This window comes from Castor canadensis, chromosome 1, assembly GCF_047511655.1.
Source record: "Castor canadensis chromosome 1, mCasCan1.hap1v2, whole genome shotgun sequence".
In the NCBI taxonomy this organism is placed as follows: Eukaryota; Metazoa; Chordata; class Mammalia; order Rodentia; family Castoridae; genus Castor; species Castor canadensis.
Genome location: NC_133386.1, coordinates 44,351,741 through 44,372,040, shown reverse-complemented (window position 1 = coordinate 44,372,040; position 20,300 = coordinate 44,351,741). Strand labels below are relative to the sequence as shown.

General features: G+C 37.5%; 1 protein-coding gene across 3 annotated transcripts in view; it reads right to left on the bottom strand.

Annotated features, from left to right (window-relative positions):
- Positions 1-20,300, bottom strand: part of LOC109694790 (DNA helicase MCM9) — a 116,410-nt gene that overhangs the window by 63,258 nt on the left and 32,852 nt on the right. The window lies entirely within an intron of this gene.

Below are 20,300 nucleotides of genomic sequence, written 5' to 3'. Positions count from 1 at the left end.
AGCTGAGCACAGGGAGTACTGTTGTACTGAGATGAGGGTTGAGACAGATTTACTTATGCAAAGCAAAGTTAAAAAAAAAAACAAAGCCAAAGTACACCCTCCAGATATGATTAAAAAATATATATATATAGTGGAGGTCAAGACCTCCAGTTTTTATTGGAGTCAACAGAATGGAGATATTAGTCTTACTTCTTCTACACGGCAGGCAGAGGGAATATTTGGCCTGGGATGGCCAGATTGGACCTGTCATTTTATGGGGGCTCCATTGACTACAGGTTGGTGGGATCCTGCTGTATGTCATGAACCATCTGTTAATGTCAACAATCTGATTATGATCTCTTATCAATACCTGAGCCATGATTCTTGACCATTAGGTTTTCTAACTCTACACTTAGTCCCATAAATATTTACCTGTGTTCTCTTGGTGATTTTGACTACTAAGGTAACTTAGTCATGTTCATTTAAGAGTTGGTTTATCCAAATTCAGCAACACATCAAAAAGATTATTCACCACGACCAGGTAGGCTTCATCCCAGGGATGCAGGGGTGGTTCAACATACGAAAATCAATAAACGTAATAAACCACATTAACAGAAGCAAAGACAAAAACCACTTGATCATCTCAATAGATGCAGAAAAAGCCTTTGATAAGATCCAACATCATTTCATGATAAAAGCTCTAAGAAAACTAGGAATAGAAGGAAAGTTCCTCAACATTATAAAAGCTATATATGACAAACCTACAGCCAGCATTATACTTAACGGAGAAAAATTAAAATCATTCCCTCTAAAATCAGGAACCAGACAAGGATGCCCACTATCTCCACTCCTATTCAACATAGTACTGGAATTCCTAGCCAGAGCAATTAGGCAAGAAGAAGGAATAAAAGGAATACAAATAGGTAAAGAAACTGTCAAAATATCCCTATTTGCAGACGACATGATCCTATACCTTAAAGACCCAAAAAACTCTACTCAGAAGCTTCTAGACTTCATCAATACCTATAGCAAGGTAGCAGGATATAAAATCAACATAGAAAAATCATTAGCATTTCTATACACTAACAATGAGCAAACGGAAAAAGAATGTATGAAAACAATTCCATTTACAATAGCCTCAAACAAAATCAAATACCTAGGTGTAAACCTAACAAAAGATGTGAAAGACCTCTACAAGGAAAACTATACACTTCTGAAGAAAGAGATTGAGGAACACTATAGAAAATGGAGAGATCTCCCATGCTCATGGATTGGTAGAATCAACATAGTAAAAATGTCGATACTCCCAAAAGTAATCTACATGTTTAATGCAATTCCCATCAAAATTCCAATGACATTCATTAAAGAGATTGAAAAATCTACTGTGAAATTTATATGGAAACATGGGAGGCCACGAATAGCCAAGGCAATACTCAGTCAAAAGAACAATGCAGGAGGTATCACAATACCTGACTTCAAACTATATTACAAAGCAATAACAATAAAAACAGCATGGTACTGGCACAAAAACAGACATGAAGATCAGTGGAACAGAATAGAGGATCCAGATATGAAGCCACACAACTATAACCAATTGTCTTTGACAAAGGAGCTAAAAATATACGATGGAGAAATAGCAGCCTCTTCAACAAAAACTGCTGGGAAAACTGGTTAGCAGTCTGCAAAAAACTGAAACTAGATCCATGTATATCACCCTATACCAAGATTAACTCAAAATGGATCAAGGATCTTAATATCAGACCCCAAACTCTTAAGTTGATACAAGAAAGAATAGGAAATACTCTGGAGTTAGTAGGTATAGGTAAGAACTTTCTCAATGAAACCCCAGCAGCACAGCAACTAAGAGATAGCATAGATAAATGGGACCTCATAAAACTAAAAAGCTTCTGTTCATCAAAAGAAATGGTCTCTAAACTGAAGAGAACACCCACAGAGTGGGAGAAAATATTTGCCAATTATACATCAGACAAAGGACTGATAACCAGAATATACAGGGAACTTAAAAAACTAAATTCTCCCAAAACTAATGAACCAATAAAGAAATGGGCACGTGAACTAAACAGAACTTTCTCAAAAGAAGAAATTCAAATGGCCAGAAAACACATGAAAAAATGCTCACCATCTCTAGCAATAAAGGAAATGCAAATTAAAACCACACTAAGATTCCACCTCACCCCTGTTAGAATAGCCATCATCAGCAACACCACCAACAACAGGTGTTGGCGAGGATGCGGGAAAAAAGGAACCCTCTTACACTGTTGGTGGGAATGTAGACTGGTACAACCACTCTGGAAAAAAATTTGGAGGCTACTTAAAAAGCTGGACATCGATCTACCATTTGATCCAGCAATACCACTCTTGGGGATATACCCAAAAGACTGTTACTCCAGAGGCACCTGCACATCCATATTTATTGCGGCACTATTCACAATAGCCAAGTTATGGAAACAGCCAAGATGCCCCAGCACTGACGAATGGATTAAGAAAATGTGGTATCTATACACAATGGAATTCTATGCAGCCATGAAGAAGAACGAAATGTTATCATTTGCTGGTAAATGGATGGAACTGGAGAACATCATTCTGAGTGAGGTTAGCCTGGCCCAAAAGACCAAAAATCATATGTTCTCCCTCATATGTGGACATTAGATCAAGGGCAAACACAACAAGGGGATTGGACTATGAGCACATGATAAAAGCGAGAGCACACAAGGGAGGGGTGAGGATAGGTAAGACACCTAAAAAACTAGCTAGCATTTGTTGCCCTTAATGCAGAGAAACTAAAGCAGATACCTTAAAGCAACTGAGGCCAATAGGAAAAGGGGAACAGGTACTAGAGAAAAGGTTAGATCAAAAAGAATTAACCTAGAAGGTAACACCCACGCACAGGAAATCAATGTGAGTCAATGCCCTGTATAGCTATCCTTATCTCAACCAGCAAAACCCCTTGTTCCTTCCTATTATTGCTTATACTCTCTCTACAACAAAATTAGATAAGGGCAAAATAGTTTCTGCTGGGTATTGGGGGGGGGGAGCGGGTGGTAAGGGAGGGGGTGGGGGCAGGGGGGAGAAATGAACCAAGCCTTGTATGCACATATGAATAATAAAAGAAAAATGAAAAAAAAAAAGAGTTGGTTTATGTAAGATTTTCTAGATGACTTCATGGTTAAACAACTATTGTCTTGAGTGATTCTTATGTAGTTACCTTATATGTGTCTGTGAGTGGGCTATTTGGGGTCACTGACACTGTCCCCCCACCAACTGATGAGAAAATCTAAGATTTTATTTCAAGAGCAACAACTAAACTAATATATACATATAGCCACTATAGAGCTAAGATGCTGTTGCTGGTTCCTGTATACTAAATATATTTATGTTTCTCAAATGTATCAAGCTTTCTAAAATATAAAATTTAGATAAACATGGTAAGTTAGTGGTACCGATAAACTGTTCTGTTCAGTGCTAAATTGTTCATCACAATTTTAACCATGGCTCTTTTAAGTTTTTGTCATTACAGTTCTGATCCTTCTGGGGCATTTACAATCAAGTCCATAAAAATGACTCTAATAAGTGCTTATGTGTCAACCAGGTTAGCATTTTAGACATCTGCTTTTGTTGGATTTGTTTTGTATTGTCCTTGTCTAGAAGCTCAGTGCTTAAGAACCACTCCTTTGAAGCCTCTTTGTTGCTTAAATTTGGCCAAAAGGGTCTAGTTGGCACTGACTCCCACCTGATCTGCTTGTTATGTGTACCCCCTTCCCAACCTCGACCTGGGACCAAAACCAACCAAACAAACAACATCCAAGAAGAGTGCAAATCCTTACTATAAGGAAAGAAAATGACCAATCAAGAAAGATCTTTAGTCTATGGTCATACTACCCTGAACATGCCCAATCTCATCTGGTCTCAGAAGCTAAGTAGGGTTAGGACTGGTTAGTACTTGGATGGGAGACAGATCTTCAGAGGAGACTGGTCAGAGACAAGCAGTTTGGAGACAAGGAGGGGATGCCATCAAAATTTAAATGGAGTCACTGGTGCCAGACCTCTCAAAAATAACCAAGCCCGAGAAGACTGAGGAAATGGTTCTCACATATGTCATTAAAGCCCTTCCAGAAACAAACTCATATTTTTTAGACAGGTCTTCTACTTAAATAGAGGCAAAATGACTATTTTTATTGGCTCTAAACATGTCCTCTGATACTTAAAGATGGTGATTTTAACTTTTTTAAAACAATGTATTTTCTTGGACATATGTACTGATAATGTATTGTTAGCATGGTAATTCTACTCAGTTTAAAAAAAAAAGACATTGTCTGGGTAAAAGAATAAAATGTCCAACTATTAAAACCGCATTGGAGGGGTCCTTTTGTTGTAATCTTGTCTACTCCTACCATAGTTAAAGTAGCAGAGATTGCTCCTCGGATCCACCACAGTTGAGTTAAGCCAGCTTCTCTCAAGTGGGAATGCATCCCCCATCCAGCTTCACTGTGTAGGATCACCCTCCGAAACCTAAGCACCCTCCCTCAGCTGGACTCCACTTTCCAGGAAACAAACAGGGACCATGAATGGCAGGAAACAGCCCTGCTCTAGTCACTGACGAAGCTCATTAGACTACTCACAGCAGAAGCTTGAGGAGTCAACTCTCCAATGGAACAAATGCACTGTTTTCCATGCCAGTTATCTCACTGTACTGCAGTCACCCCTTGTATCTGTTGCTGTAGTTCTCACCCAAGTCTTTACCATAGGTTTGGCAGAAACTTCCCCCACTGACTGGACTCACAGCAAGAGGTTTTTATTAGCTCTTTTCTACCTCTTTTGGGCAGGATACATAATTACTGTTTATTGTTACTGATGTGATTTCCCTTTATGGTCCCAGAGTCCTCATCCTGTGACCTATGAATGTATACTATTTGGGCAGGAAATGTTGTCACTAGGACTTTGCTTTTCCATACTTACTATTCTTGTGCAGGCTCTGTCATTAGATCATGTACTCACAACCATACCACCTATCTCCTGTACTCCCATGATAATCAGCATATCTGCTTCAGCCCCACTTACCACCCTCAGGAGCAATGGTTAGGGATCAGGAGCATCCACAACCCTGGGAACCTTATCAGCTGCACCCAGGTGTTTAGCCCTGATAAGCCAGTGCTAATGTTCTTTGATGCTTGTGTAGCCACAGATCAAGGTAGATGTGGAGGTATAGGCTGTGGCTGTGGGAACCTAGCTTGGGAAATAGCTTATACATCATATGATAAGTATATGTGCCAGGGGGACAACTCTTGGCCATGTGATGATGTGGGTTCTTATTATTGCCCTTATTGGGGTTGTGTTTCATGGGCCACATGGCCAAGGACAAAATACACAGCCCTCCTTCACAAGGGAATAGCTGCCCCTGACTGTACCCCTGGCACCTGTAACCCTGTAAATTTCATTATACTTAGGCCACCTGATTGGACACAGGGACATAAATTATTATAAGAATAGACAGAAAGGGCCTTGACCCTGGGACTCTGATGCAGTGCAAATTAGTAACTGATACCCATGAGAGTTCCTCATACCAAGTTTTTTAGTCCTTTTATGAGGTGATGAGGAGTAAATTTTCTATCTTTATCAAGGCCAGAAACTTGTTCCTCTCACTGGCTGAGTCTATAGCCCAGACACTGAATGCCACTTCATGCTATGTTTGGGGGGTGGGGGAACCAATATGGGAATCCATTGGCCTTGAGAAGCCAGGGATCTGGACCCACAGGAACCTTTTAATGAGACTTCTTTCCCAAAACACAGGAAAGGTATCTGGCTCCTAAAAACTTCCATCATCAGAAATTACTGTATCTCCTGCTCAAAAGGTCAGTTCTCCACTTGGGTAGAGGATTTAACTTGTTTAGGACAGAAGTTTTACAATGACACTGCCCAAAAGACCCAATGGTGGGGAGCTCCAAACCGCACAGAACCCCAGCCCCATCCACTGGCCAACTAATCTCCAGATTAGTTTCTAATGGAAACTAATTCTGGAGTTTCTAATCTCCAGAAAGTTTGGAACAAACATAGACTTGTGTGTACCCAGGGTACTACATTGTATCTGTGGGAAACAAGCATATATGGTATTACCTAGTAGCTGGTTTGGGTCTTGCATGCTAGGCTCAATCAGACCATCCTTTTTCTTGCTTCCCCTCAGATAAAGTGAAAAACCAGGAGTCACCATATATGAAGAAAGATTAAGTAAACAAAAATGGGGTGCCTTACAAATTGGCAATTGGAAAGATAATGAATCACCTCTGGAGTGAATCATCCAGTACTATGGTCCTGCCACTTGGGCAAAAGACAGATCCTGGAGCTATTGCATATATGTATATACACATATGTATATACTCAACATCATCAGGCTGCAGGCTGTTGTTGAAATTATAATAAAACAGCCAGAGCTCTCAATTTGCTGGCAAAACAAAGCACTAAATGCTCAGTGCCATCTATCAGAACCACTGGTCTTTAGACTATTTGCTGGCTTCTGAGGGAGGAATTTGTGGACAATTTAACCTCAGCAACTGCTGTTTACAGATTGATGATAAGGAAAAAGTCACAGAAGAAATCACAGACAAAATGAGAAAACTCACCCATGTCCCCATCCAGACTTGGAGAGGATGGGATCCCAATGACCTGTTTGGAGGATGGTTCTCTGCTTTAGGTGGATTCAAAACCCTGACAGGGACAATGGGCCTAGACCTAGAAGCATGCTTAAAACTGCCCTGCCTGGTTCCCCTGGTATTACAGTCTTTCAGGACTATTATGGAGGCCATTATAGAAAGAAAAATGCCCACACATGTAATGATGCTATAAAAATATAAACTCCTAAATCAAGATGTTGCTCTTTGACCCTAGGTGGGCCCGAGCATAAAAGGGGGGAATAATGTAATAGGTAGGAGAACTAAAAAAATAAGAAACAGATAAGTTTGTGTTCTGATAATATAGCAGGGGTAGATAAAACTTAAAAGAATTGAAACATGAAGAAGGTCACACAGAACTGGAAGAGAAGTAGCCAACAGAGTTACATGCAACCATATATGGGTTAAACCTTGCTTTTAGCTTCTGTAACCTGCTTGCAAGGGTATATAAGATGAGACCCCTTTGTTCTCAGGGCTCAGCCTTTGGACACGAGTCCGCTGAGTCTGTGCTGGGGCAAGATAAAATGTTGCTTCCTGCTAAACTGCCTCAGTGTCCTATATCTGTGCTTGAGATTCCCGCAACAACCCTTCGTTGTCTGTGAAGTCCATTCTTTGGCTTTGTGAGACAAGAACCTGGAACTCTGACCCTGCCGCTGGCTAAATACCTAGGCCAGCAAGGTTCAATGGAGGCTTTCCATCCTACACAAATCTCCCGTTTCAATGTCCTCTGTGAAGACCTGGAACTGAGTACCATTCTAATAAAAGTTCCTTTAAAACATGGAGCAGGGAACACTGGCACCAAAGTTTCCTGGTAAACCAGTTAAAACAGCTGCAGTTAGTACAACTCAAAGGTGAAAAGAGGGTTAAAAATATCACTGCAGGGGTCCAGTTCTGGAATGACAATGTAGGGCACTCCTTAGACATGCTGTGGACATAACAGATGGAAATGACTTTTAAAAACTCAACCATGTATGGTGTCTAAAAACTGGCCTAGGGGCATACAGTAATTATTTAAAAAAAAAAAAACAAACTAAAATTTTCTAGGCCCAGTGGTACAGGCCAGCTGAGGCAGGAGGATAGCGAGTTCAAGGCCAGCCCAGACTACACAGTGAGACCCTGTCTCAAACAAAACAAACAACACTCCCAATCCACTAAAGCTTGGTAACAATAGCAAGTATCTAAGATACTTAAACCATATCAGCTTCCTCCCTGTCCTTTTTTCCTCAGCAGAGCTGAATGGATGCTTAACCTCGGTGATGTGGTCAAGAAGATGGGCTCACTTTAGCTCTTAATTAAGGGATAACATATGTCACCAGGAGGTGACAGAATTTCTTGCCCTCTTCAACCCTACATACAGACACTAAATTCCTAGTGAGTGTTACCAAGAGGTTAGGGACCTTCCTTCTTTCTCCACTCAAACCCAACCCACAGAGCAAGGGGTCTACTGGTCATGACATGCCAAGAATACTGGGTTCACAATTACCTCCAGTTTGCTCACTTTTCAGGTGTGCCTGTTAAGCAAAGCCAATTAAAAGTAATGACTGCCACTCCTATACCCAGACTGGAACAGGCTCAGAGTTGATAGGGTGGTGAGGCTGCCATGATTTGGGTATGGTTTGAGTATGTCTCCAAAGGATTCACCCATCAGAAGCTTGATTGCCACTGTGGTAGTGTTGGGAAGTGGTATGGAGACTTTAAGAGGGAGAGCCTAGTGCAAGGTCATTAGGGACACCACCCTTAGAAAGAACTGATGTAGTTCTTGTGGACCTTGGTTAGTTCCTCTGAGAAGGTTATTATAAAAGCAAGACTAACCCCCTCCCTGGTCTCTTCCTGGTTTCCTCTTTTGACTTGTGATTTTTCCTTCTCACACGTGCTCATGCCATACCATTCACCTGAAGTGATGTAGCTAAGAAGGCTCTCATCAAAGCCAGTGCCATGCTGCTTGGACAATCACCCTCCCAAATGGGGAACTAAATAAGCCTCTTTTCTTTATACATTTTCCAGGCTTGAGTATTTTGTCATAGTAAGGTAAAACTGATTTACACAGAGGCAGTCCACAAAAACCAAAACCTCCATGATCTCCCCAAAGAAAGTGACTTTATTTGGAACAGAGTACAGAGAAGTTCAAGCCTAACAGATTTTGGTGGTAAGTAGAAGGCTGGTGACTCCATGGTAGCAATAAATGAACCCACAGGCCCACCAGAAAGGCAGGAAAAGATATAGTAAGAGAGGCCCTCCTTGGGGCAGAACAGACCTCAAATAGTGGACTCAAAAACTATCCCTGCTCAAATGCAACTAGATTAGACTACACAGCAATTTATGCCTGGGGGTGGGGGGTGTTGTACCTCAAAAACATGGAGCAATCAGCAATTTGCTGATTCTAATACAGGCAGGATCTACAGTTTAACAAAAAGATTAAGGAAAGAGACAGAGTCCTGCTAAACAACTATTTTTCCAAGGTATGCAAAAGGCTGTTCCCTGACCATTAACACCAGACTTCACGTGGGGGTGACAACAGACTTCACTAAAATAATGTAGCTAAGTTACTAAGCGAACAAACAAAAAGCAACAAAAATAAGTCCTGTAAAGAGGGAAGGTGACCAAGGTAAAGAACTAAAACAATATACTAACTAAAACATCCAGCTTTTAACAACAAAAAATCATATACTAGCAGAGAAACAGAAAATGTGGCTGCATACACAAAGAAAACCCAGACATCAGAAACTGCCTATGAGAGTGGCTAGATGTCAAATTTAATAGGCAAAGAATTCAAAACAGCCATTACAAATATGCTCAGAGAACTACAGAAGGGCTGGGGATGTAGCTCAGTGGTAGAACACTTGCTTGGCATGCTCAAGACCCTGGGTTAAATACCCAGCACTGCAAGACAACCACAAAAGAAAACAGAATTAAAGGAAACCAAAGAAGTAAAGAAAAGTATGATGGCAATGTCTCAATAAATGAGGAATATCAATAAAGAGATTTAAATGATTTAAAAAACTAAATGGAAATTTTGGATTTGAAATGTGCAATAACTGAAATGAAAAATTCACCAGATAGTTCAATAGTTCATCTGAACTAGAAGACAGAGTAAGAAAGCTTCAAGACAGAGCAGTAGCCATCATGTAATCCAAAAACAAAAAGAAAGGCATGACAAAGAATGAGCACAGATGCCAAGAAATAAGGGACCAATATACAAATAAATGAGAGTGCTGGAAGCACTCTCATTAATAAAAGCAAGAAAAAATGTCAGAAAAAAAATGACTAAAAAAATCTCCAAATTTTTAAAAAAAATTGTTAGTCTACACACACACAGAAAGCTCAACAAACTTCAGGTAGAATAAAGTAAAGAAATCCACACTCACAAATCATAGTGCAAATCCTAAAACCAAAGGTAAAAGGAAAAACAAATTTAAATGAAGACAAAAATACATTCCCAGAATAAACAAAAACTAGTAGCATTAGTAGCTGCTAGACCTGTCTAAAAGGACTTCTATGGCTGGAAATGTGGCTTGAGTGCAACAGCTGCTGCTTTTCAAGTGTGAGGTCCTGAGTTCAATCCCCACTACCACAAACAAACAAACAAACAAACAAACCCCCCGCAAAAAACCAAAACAGGATTTCTAAAGGAAGTTCTTCAGGCTGATGCGTAATTCAAATTCACAGAAAAAAGAACTAGCACTGGCAAAGGTAATTATGTAACTAGAGAAAGCAGTTAAAAAGCGTATTTCTTTTCTAAACTGATTTTAAAAGCAACTGTATAAAACAATATGTATGTAATTGTACTACTGAGCCTAAAACATATAGAAATGTAATACATTTGGCAAAAACAGCAAAAAAAAAAAAAAAAAAGAAAATAGGTAGGAAAAAAGCTATATTAGATTAAGGAAATGACTCCAGATGGTAATTCAAATCCATAACAACAAATGAAGAGAACCAGGAATAGTAATAAAGAAAGCCAACAAAACAGGAGGTTGGGGTATATCTCAGTGATAGAGTACATCTTATGTGTGAGGGTTCAATCCCCAGCCCCCTCCCCCAAATTAATATAACTCTTTCTCTATATATGATTGTTCTTTTTTTCTCAGCTTCTTTAAAAGGCACAAAATTACATAAAGCAACAACTACAAAAATGTATTTTTGTGTTTGTAATATATATAGCATCAAAAAGGGAAAATGGCCGAGAACTATATAGAGATAACATTTCTGTAACTTCCTACAATGAAGTGTGTGTACATATATACATAACAGACTCTGATAAGTAAGCCCTACAACTACCAAGAAAACAGTCACAAAAAAAAAAAAAAAAAAAAAGAGAGAGAGAGAGGGGAGGAATTAGTTCTGGTTTTCTATAGCACAATACAGTTACAATGATCTATGGTATACTTCAAAATTACTAGCAAAGATTAGAGATATTCCCAGCACATTAAAAAATGACTATTTGATAGGGAAATGCTTATTACCCTGATGTGATCATTACACACTGTATAATGATCACATTATATTATTAAATACTGTACCCATAAATATATACAAATATTATGTCTCAATTAAAAAGAAAGAGAAATCATTAAAGGAATAAAAAATGATAAACTTGAAAACATTCCTTTAATCAAAAGGAAAGTAGTAAAGATGGGACAAAAACCAAAAACTTGAGATTTACAGAAAACAAATAGTAAAATGTCAGAGCTAGTGGAGTGGCTCAAGTGGTAGAGTGCCTGCCTAGCAAGTGTGAGGCCCTGAGTTCAAACCCTAGTACTGCCAAAAAAAAAAAAAAAAAAAAAGATTTCCACATATAAAAAGTAAAATGTTAGACATAATCCAGTCATATCAAAAATGTTAAATAGGAATGGATTAAGTAATCCAATAAAAAGGCATAAACTGACAGAATGGATTAAAGCAAGAAGATCCAACTACATTCCTACATTCTGTCTGTGAGACACTTTAGATACAATGAAGTAATTGGGTTAAAAGCCAAAGAATGTGTGTGTGTGTGTGCGTGTGTATGCATGCGTGTGTCTGTGCACTGGAGTATCTATACTAATATCAGACAAAACAGCTTTTAAGATTTAAAAAAATAGTGCTAGAGATACAGGGCATTTTGTAATGATAAAAGCATTATGCTATCAGAAAGATACAACTAGGCAGAAGATCAACAAAGAAACGCAAGACTTAAACAATACTATAAATCATGTAGACATGAATAGATCTATAGAATACTTGACCCAACTAGTAAAATATACATTCTTCTTAAGTGCTGATGGGCCTTAGGTTAGATCAAAAGACAGACTAATTAGAGAGTTTCAAAAAATGTAAAAGGGATTAAAATAATAAAAAAAAAGTTGTCCAATGTCTATGGAGTTAATTATAAATCAACAACAATGAAATTTGGAAAATTCATAAACCAGTGGAAATTAAACAGTTCTAAGTCATCAATGGGTCAACAAAAAAAAAAATAAAGAAATGAAACAGAAATTCAAAACTCTCTTAAGATGAGAGAAAATGAAGACACAATATACCATAACTTGTGGGATAAAGAAAAGACAGTGCTTAGTGTATAACTTATACCTGTAAATGCCTATATTACAAAAGAAGACCTTAAATTAATAATCTAAACTTCTACCTGAAGACACAGGAATAAAGAGCAAACTCAGCCCACAGGAAGCAGAAAGAAGACAATAATAAATACAAAAGCAGAGATTAATGAATATGGAATAGAAAAATGGAGAAAACTAATGAAACTAAAAGCTAACAAACTTTTAGCTAGACTAAGTAAAATCCAAAGAATAAAATTACTAGACTCAGGAATCATATATGGAATATTACTATTGACTATTTATAGAAGTAAAAAAGATAACAAATGAAACTAACAAATTCTTAGAAAGACATCAACTACTAAAACTTACTCAAACAAATCTAAATAAACATATAACAAGAGGTTGAATTAGTGACAACAAGCTACCCACAAAGAAAGATACAAAAATAGCTCCACTGGTGAATTCTATCAACTAAAGAATCAAATACCAATTCCTCACAAACTATTCTTTAGAGGAGATGAGAAAGAACATTTCCAAATTCATTCTGTGAGGCTAATATTCTCAAATTCACCAGGCTAGTAGTTTTAGTATTCCCCACATACTAAAATCAGACAGTGGCATCACCAGAATATTAAATATCTGACTCCACTAGAATACTAAACATGTAAGAGTCTCTTATTTTTATGAATATAAATACGAAAATCCTTAACAAAATGCTAGCAAATGGAACCTAGCACTATATAGAAATGATTACATACCATGATCAAATGGGATTTACCCCAGTGCTGCAACATTGGTTTAACATCTGAAAAGTTAATCAATGCAATATCCTCATATTTACTGAATAAGGGACAAAACGTACATGACCAGCTCAATAGAAGTAGGAAAGGCACTTGGAAAAACTCAACACCACTTCATAATAAAAACATTCCAACTAGGAACAAAAAGCATCTATGAAAAACTCACAATGAACACTATTCTTAATAGTGACTGATTTTTTTTCCCCCAAAAGAGTAGGATGTCTGCTCTTACTACGTCTAATCAATATTGTATTCGGGGTTCTAACCAGGGCAATTAGGCCAAAAATGACATAACAGGCATTCAAAAGGAAAAAATGAGAAGTAAAACTATTTTAGAGGACTGTTTTTGCAGATGACATGATAGTGTATACAGAAAATCCTAAGGAATCTACTAAAAATTTAGAAGAACTAATACATAAGCTCAACAAGACTGGAGGATACAATTTAAAAAAAAGTATGCCTATACCTTTGCAAATAAAAGTCCAAACATATAATTTCAAAATCTTTCTATTTACAATAGCATCAACAAGAATAAAACACTTAGGAAAAAAATTTAACAAAAAAAGGACAAAAAGACTCTAAAAACTACGAAAGTATTCAAAAAGTTAAAGGTGAGCAAATAAATGGAAAGCATCCCAAATCACTGATTGGAAGCTCACATTATCGAGATGGTAATAATCCTCAAAAAGACCTATAGATTTAATCCCTATCAAAATCTCAGGTAGATGTTGTGCAGAACTGACAAGGTGATCATGGAAATTCAAGAGATATGGAAGAGCCAATCTTGAAAAAAGAAGAGTATTTCCTCATTTCAAAATTTTCGACAAAAAAAAAAAATTTTCCTACAAAATTACGGTAATCAAGACAATGTAGTAAAGATATAAGGATATCAATCAACAAAACAGAATTGTCCAGAAATACACCCATACATTTAAGGTCAATTTTTTTTTTTTAACAAGACTTCCAAGCCCATTCTTTGGGAGAAAGAATGTTTTCAACAGATGCTGTTGGGAAACTGGATACCTCCATCCAAAATTACGAATTTAGACTGCCTACTTCACTTTACATATAAAAATTAATTCAAACTGGATCAAAGACCTAAATGTAAGGTGCTAAGAGTAGAGCACCCTTAGAAGAAAATACAGCTGTAAATCTTTATGAATTTGGATTAGGCAATGATTTTGAGAAATGATATCAAATCACAAGCAAAAAAAAAGGCAAAATAGATAAAACAGGGTTCTGCAAAATTAAAAGCTTTTGTGCTGCAAAGGACACTATCAAGAAAATGAAAAGGTAACCCATGGAATGGTAGAAAATTTTTAACCCATGTATTTGATAACAGACTTAATTTAGAAATATGTAAAGAGCACAACTCTAGAATAAGACAAATGACCTGATTTTAAAATGGGTAAAAGATCTGAATAGACACTCTTCTCAGTAGATTTATATAAATGATCAACAAACAAATGAAAGATGTTCAACATCTTTAGGCACGACAGAAATGCAAACCCAAATCACAATGAGATATTACCTCCCTCGCTACTATGGCTATAATCAAAAAGACATTAAAACAAGTGTTGATGGTGATGTGGAGAAACTGGAATACTTAAACATTGCTGGTCAGAATGTGAAACAGTACAGACACTTTGGAAAACAGTCTGTAGCTCCTCAAAAGAAGTTTCACAGAAGATCCAGCAGTTCCATTCCTTAGCATAAACCAAGAAAAAATGGAAACAAGTCACATGCCAAAATCTGTACCCAAATGTTCATAGTAACATTATTCATAATGGTCAAAAAAGTGGAAACAGCCCAAATGTTCATCAACTGGCATCAATCAGGTAAATAATGTGGTATATCTGTATAATGGAAGATAATTTGATAATAAAAAGGAATGACGTATTGATAAATGTTACAGCATGAATGAAAGTATCAGTGACATCATGTTTGAATGATACTGTGATAGCTAAAGACTTCAAAGTATCTTTTTTTCCCTTTGAGACAGAGTCTTACTCTGTAGCCCAGACTGGCTTCAAACTCCGCATACTCGTGCCTTAGCCTCCTAAGTGCTGGAATTGCATATGTGCACTTCCATGCTCAGCCCTACAATATCTTCTTGAGAAGATAAAAAAAAATTCTGAAATTGACTGTGTTATGATTGTACAACTCTGAATGTCCTAAAAACACCTTAAATGAGGGAATCATATATTTTGTATTGTATCTCATTAAAACTATTATCTAAAAATCCTATCGTGAGGACTGGAGGTATGGCTCAAGAGGTAGACCACCTGCTAAGCACACACGAAGCACTGAGTTCAATCTCCAGTCCCACCAAATATATACACATATTTATATAAATATATGTGAGTATACATCATATGTTTATATAACATACATATTATACATATAATTACATAAGATACATATTATACATATGATTACATATAGATACATATCATACACATAATCATACCAGAGGGTACTTGGAGACAGAGTCTTTGTATATGGGACTTAAAGCCTTAACAGGAACAAAAACTATTCAACATCCACCAAATTATTACTGATTAGCTCATTTGTGAAACTGCCCCCTTCCTATCCTTCCAAGTTTTTGTTTCTTTCTAAATGACCAGGCATATAAGGCCTCCAATCTCAAATAGTCTACTTACCTAGCTTCTGCAAAGCATAACTCCATCTAATGTCACTTGTCTCTATAGTAATCAACTAGAAAAAGCTGTTGTGTTAAGCAGTGGCCTTGTACAAGCAGTGGTCTAGCCTACAAATGTCTCAAAGATTTGAGTCCTCTATTGATTTTAACTATTTCCCTGGTAGCAGATAAAGAGGAGTACTTCTAATGAATGGGAGAAGAAAAGGGTTATAGAGAAAAGGATGAATGAAAAATAAAACATGGAGGAAAACAGACTATGACAGACTGATTTCATGAGTATAGAAGGAGCTTAATTTAAGAGGTCAAATATGACATGGTAAAAAAAAAATAAACAGAAGAAACAGAATTAGCAGACATTCCCATACATATTCTTTTGGTAAAAAACAATATGGTACCAACACGAACAAATTGTCAATAATAAACATAATTATGGTGCTTCAGAAAGCTGAGTAATATAATTTGTAGCTATTTAAAGGGTAGTTAACAATACAGTCCAAGTATAGATAAGGGATCAAATATTGCTTACAACTTTGACAAGCATTTAACTTGACGGTAGGTAGCAATGAACGCAGAACAGTGAAGTTTACTATTAATGAAATGGCACAGACGACGGAAATAGGGTACACTTTTTATAACAGACCTGGAAGCATTATGAAGTGCATAAGAATGCATTCCAGAATGTAGTTCCATCCCTCCCACTTCCAGATCATGTCTTTTGCAATAGGCAGCAATTGTAGTACCTCCAATGGGGAAAGTCTCCCAGCTGGGTCATCCTTTCACTCCCAATATATACCTGAGTCAACCTCAGTAACAGGTATTTGTTCCTTAAGAACTCACTAAGTCATTATTACAGTGTATGCCAGACTGTAGATTCTTCCAGGCAATTCTAGCAATCTTATTTCTCTATACATAAAGACCACTTAAAATTTTACAAGATGTGGTAGACACAGAGAGAGGTACTAGGGCAGCAATTAACCAAGTAAGAGCATCAGCACCCTCTTTTGTTATAGGGGACAGTAATACGTCATCTTCCCACCATACTAGGATACTGGGAAACTCAAAAACATAGGCCATTTAAAAGTTCTTTTAAGGGCTGGTGGAGTGGCTCAAATAGTAAGAGCACCTATCTAGCAAGCATGAAGCCCTAAGTTCAAACCACAGTGCCACCAAAATAAATAAAACAAATAAATAGCAAGGAAAACATATTCTTTTGCCTATTTTAACACCACAGGTAAAAGCTGAACCTAACACTTTCTATTTTATACTGTACTTTGTTACCCTATCCTACCTACTAGACCACAGGCCTTTGTATGCTTATCTTTGAATATTTTATGGAACTTAGCTCAAAAATTTCACAGAATAAATGCTCTCTGTACATATGTAATGAATTATTATTAAAATATTTACTGTAGAATTTATTTCACTTAGAAATACCTGTAAACTTCAGCAAATCTCTACATTCTACATTTTTACAGAAAATTTTCAACTATCATTAAATTTTGACATTCTGTTACTAATACATAAAAGGGACTCCTTGAAACTAATAAAGATCCTATGAAAAAACAAGCTGGGGCTGGGGGAAATAGATTAGTGGTATAGCACTTGCCTAGAATGCAGGAGACTCTGAGTTCAATCCTCAGCACTTCAGAACAACAACAAAAATAAAAATAATGCCATGTGAGATTTTTTTCTTTTTAAAACTGGGGGCAATAATACAAATGACTCTTCAAAGATAACACAGTGATAACTACCCCAAATGTAGATCTAAGATTTGAACTAAAGCAAGGAGTTACTCTTCTATTCCTATTTAACTTCTGCAGCAGGCAGGGGCTGGGACTACATTTGATTCCTACTTTCAATACATTTTACTTTACTTTTTCTTCTTGTTTTGTGTGTGATCTTAATTTAACTTTACATTTCAGATTCTTACAAGCACTCTGTAGAGGAGTCTTGGATCCATGGTAGCAAGCTGCATCTTGTCTCCTCAAAACTCAAGTTTTATGCTCAACAATAGATACTTGCTCTGAAGAATGGCTATGGCACGCTACTCCACACTACACCACATCCCCACTAGCATGGCTAAGTGGTCCTCATTTCACACCACACAAAGTTCTCGATAACTGATCAGTATTAGGATTAAATAAATTTAGATTCTCAAATAAGCTTATTTCTCAGTAGGGAAAAAAAGTTTTATAGCTGTAATAGTTCGTTAGGGCTGCATAAAAAAACTCCAAACTGGGTGGCTTAAACAATAGAAATTTATTTTCTCCCAGTACTAGAGGCTAGAAGATCAAGGAATTGGCAAAGTTGGTTTGTTTCTTCTGTATTTGACTTGCAAATAGCCACCTTTTTGCTACATAGTAATAGGGTTCTTCTTCTGTGAATGTGTGCTCCTGGTGTTTCTTTACATGTCCAAATTTTTTCATCATGAGTACACCAGTCAGACTGGATTAGGGAGTACCTTAACAACTTAAAAGGCCCTATTTCCAAATACAATCACATTATTAGGTACTAGATGTTAGCGCTTCAACATACGAATTTGGGGGAGACATAATTTGGCCTATAACAATAGCTAACTAGGTTCAGTTATTTTCTACCTTAGGTACTAGGTTAGGCTTTACTCATCTTTAAAGCCAAATAATCTTTCAGCCATTTTTACCCCAGGAAACTGTTGAGAAGTGATTTGGGGATTACATTCCACACACCCCTTTAAGCTTCATGTAGAATTCTTTGGGTACTTGTTACATGAAGACATTCATAGTGACCCAACTGTTGCAGTATTGTTTTCTGTTTGGTAGTCATTGGTCCTATAGGTTGCTTCTGAAATTAGACAGACGCTTTTACAATTTTGGTTTGTTTTGCTTTGGTTTTTTGTTTGATTTTGATTATTCTTAAAAGGTATTGTTCATGGTGAGGAAGCACTGGAGTAAGTGCTCAGAGGTCCTTTAATATTTTTGATGGGCAGTAATAAAATCACTAATCAGAGAAGCAGTATGAGAGGCATGCAGCTGATCCTAGCAGTTTCAAAGTGAATTATTATGGAGATTTTTTTTTCCCCTTAAATACTGCTCTATATGACCTGTTACTTTTAAGACATCTCATAACACACCTATGTTCGAATGGCAAAATGCATTTAACAAGCATGCCATTTTTATAAGAAATGAACTGGAATCTCCTCGAGTACCTACAATAATCAGAGAACTACATATACCAATCTCAAAGGAGTCATGTTTTAATCTTCAAATGGTCATTCTATCTTACATATCCAGTATGTCTTACAGCAAAGAGCACTTTTTACATTATTTTGGCTAATATCAAGACCAGCACTAATAGGAGTGAAGAGGGTATTGTTTACCAGTCATAGTAATCTGATTCTACTACCTTAGCATGACTCTTTCATGTTCACAAACTACTGGTCTTCAAAAACCTCTCTGGTAGGCACTATTTGAAAACAAAATGGGACTCCCTGCACTCTTAAATGTGGGAAGACCTGATATTAGACGTTCCATATCAATTTCAAATGATCAGATGACATCTTATCATATCACCTACTTAAATATGAACGATGCCCAAAGAATGACCGACTAATCAAAATTCTGGCTACTATACTAGAAAAGTCTTCTGGTACAGATGATACTTAAAAATAATTTTCACTCTTAATGTTAGTCAAGTTCAGTGGTTTCATTTACAACAGCTAAGAAAAAAATGATAGTTTATGAATAATAGATAAACCTTTATACCATCCTTATTTAGCAGAGAAACAGTTTAAGGTCACGTGTTAAAGCTCTCCCTTTCCTCACAATGGTAGTCAAGCAAGAGGAATCCACATTTGCTCGGCTTAGACTCGAACTGCTTACACGCAAGGAAAGATTCCTCAGAATTTGTTGTGCTACAAATTTTTATCTACTAATGGTTTAAGTTACACATTTTTTTGAAGAGCAAATGTGTTGGTATGCCTTTGTTTTCCTTTTCGTCTTGATACATTTTCTCTTTTTATCTTCCTGCCATACTTCCCAAACGGCAGAAACCTGAGATGTAGCTGATCACATTTCTTTTTTTTCCTAATTCTAGTAGTTTCCAGGTCAGGGGTGGGAAGAAGAAAAACCAGGTGCAGCCTAAAGATTTACTATTTAGATTTTCCAAGCAAAGTGTGTGTGGAGAATCATCTCACCCTTCATTTTGTGTGTATTTAACTAACGGCGCTATCGTGCCTAAACGTAGACACACTAGTCAAGAACTCGATTTCCAAAATGGCTTTGCTCCTTTCGAGCTGACACGGGTCTATAAAATGATATTTATTTCCACTGCAAAAAACCCTTCTCTCTACTCCAAGTATTACGGGACACATACAGCTATCTGAGCGCAGATAACCAAATATTATATGCTAAACTCAGCAGAACCGTTGCACGGATGCAAAATGAGCGTTAAAAGGGAGGGGTGGGGGGAGATCAACCAAATAAACCCAAAAGCCCACACCAAACACACCGCAGGAGAGATCGCGCCCTCCCGCCTTCTACCCGCCGTCGCCACGCCCCCACCTCGACCACGCCCCCTCCCGTCCCCGCCGCGGCCACGCCCGACGTGCGGCGCGGGAGTCGCCGGGCCGGGGGCGGGGCCTGCGCCGCCCCTCCTCCCGCTG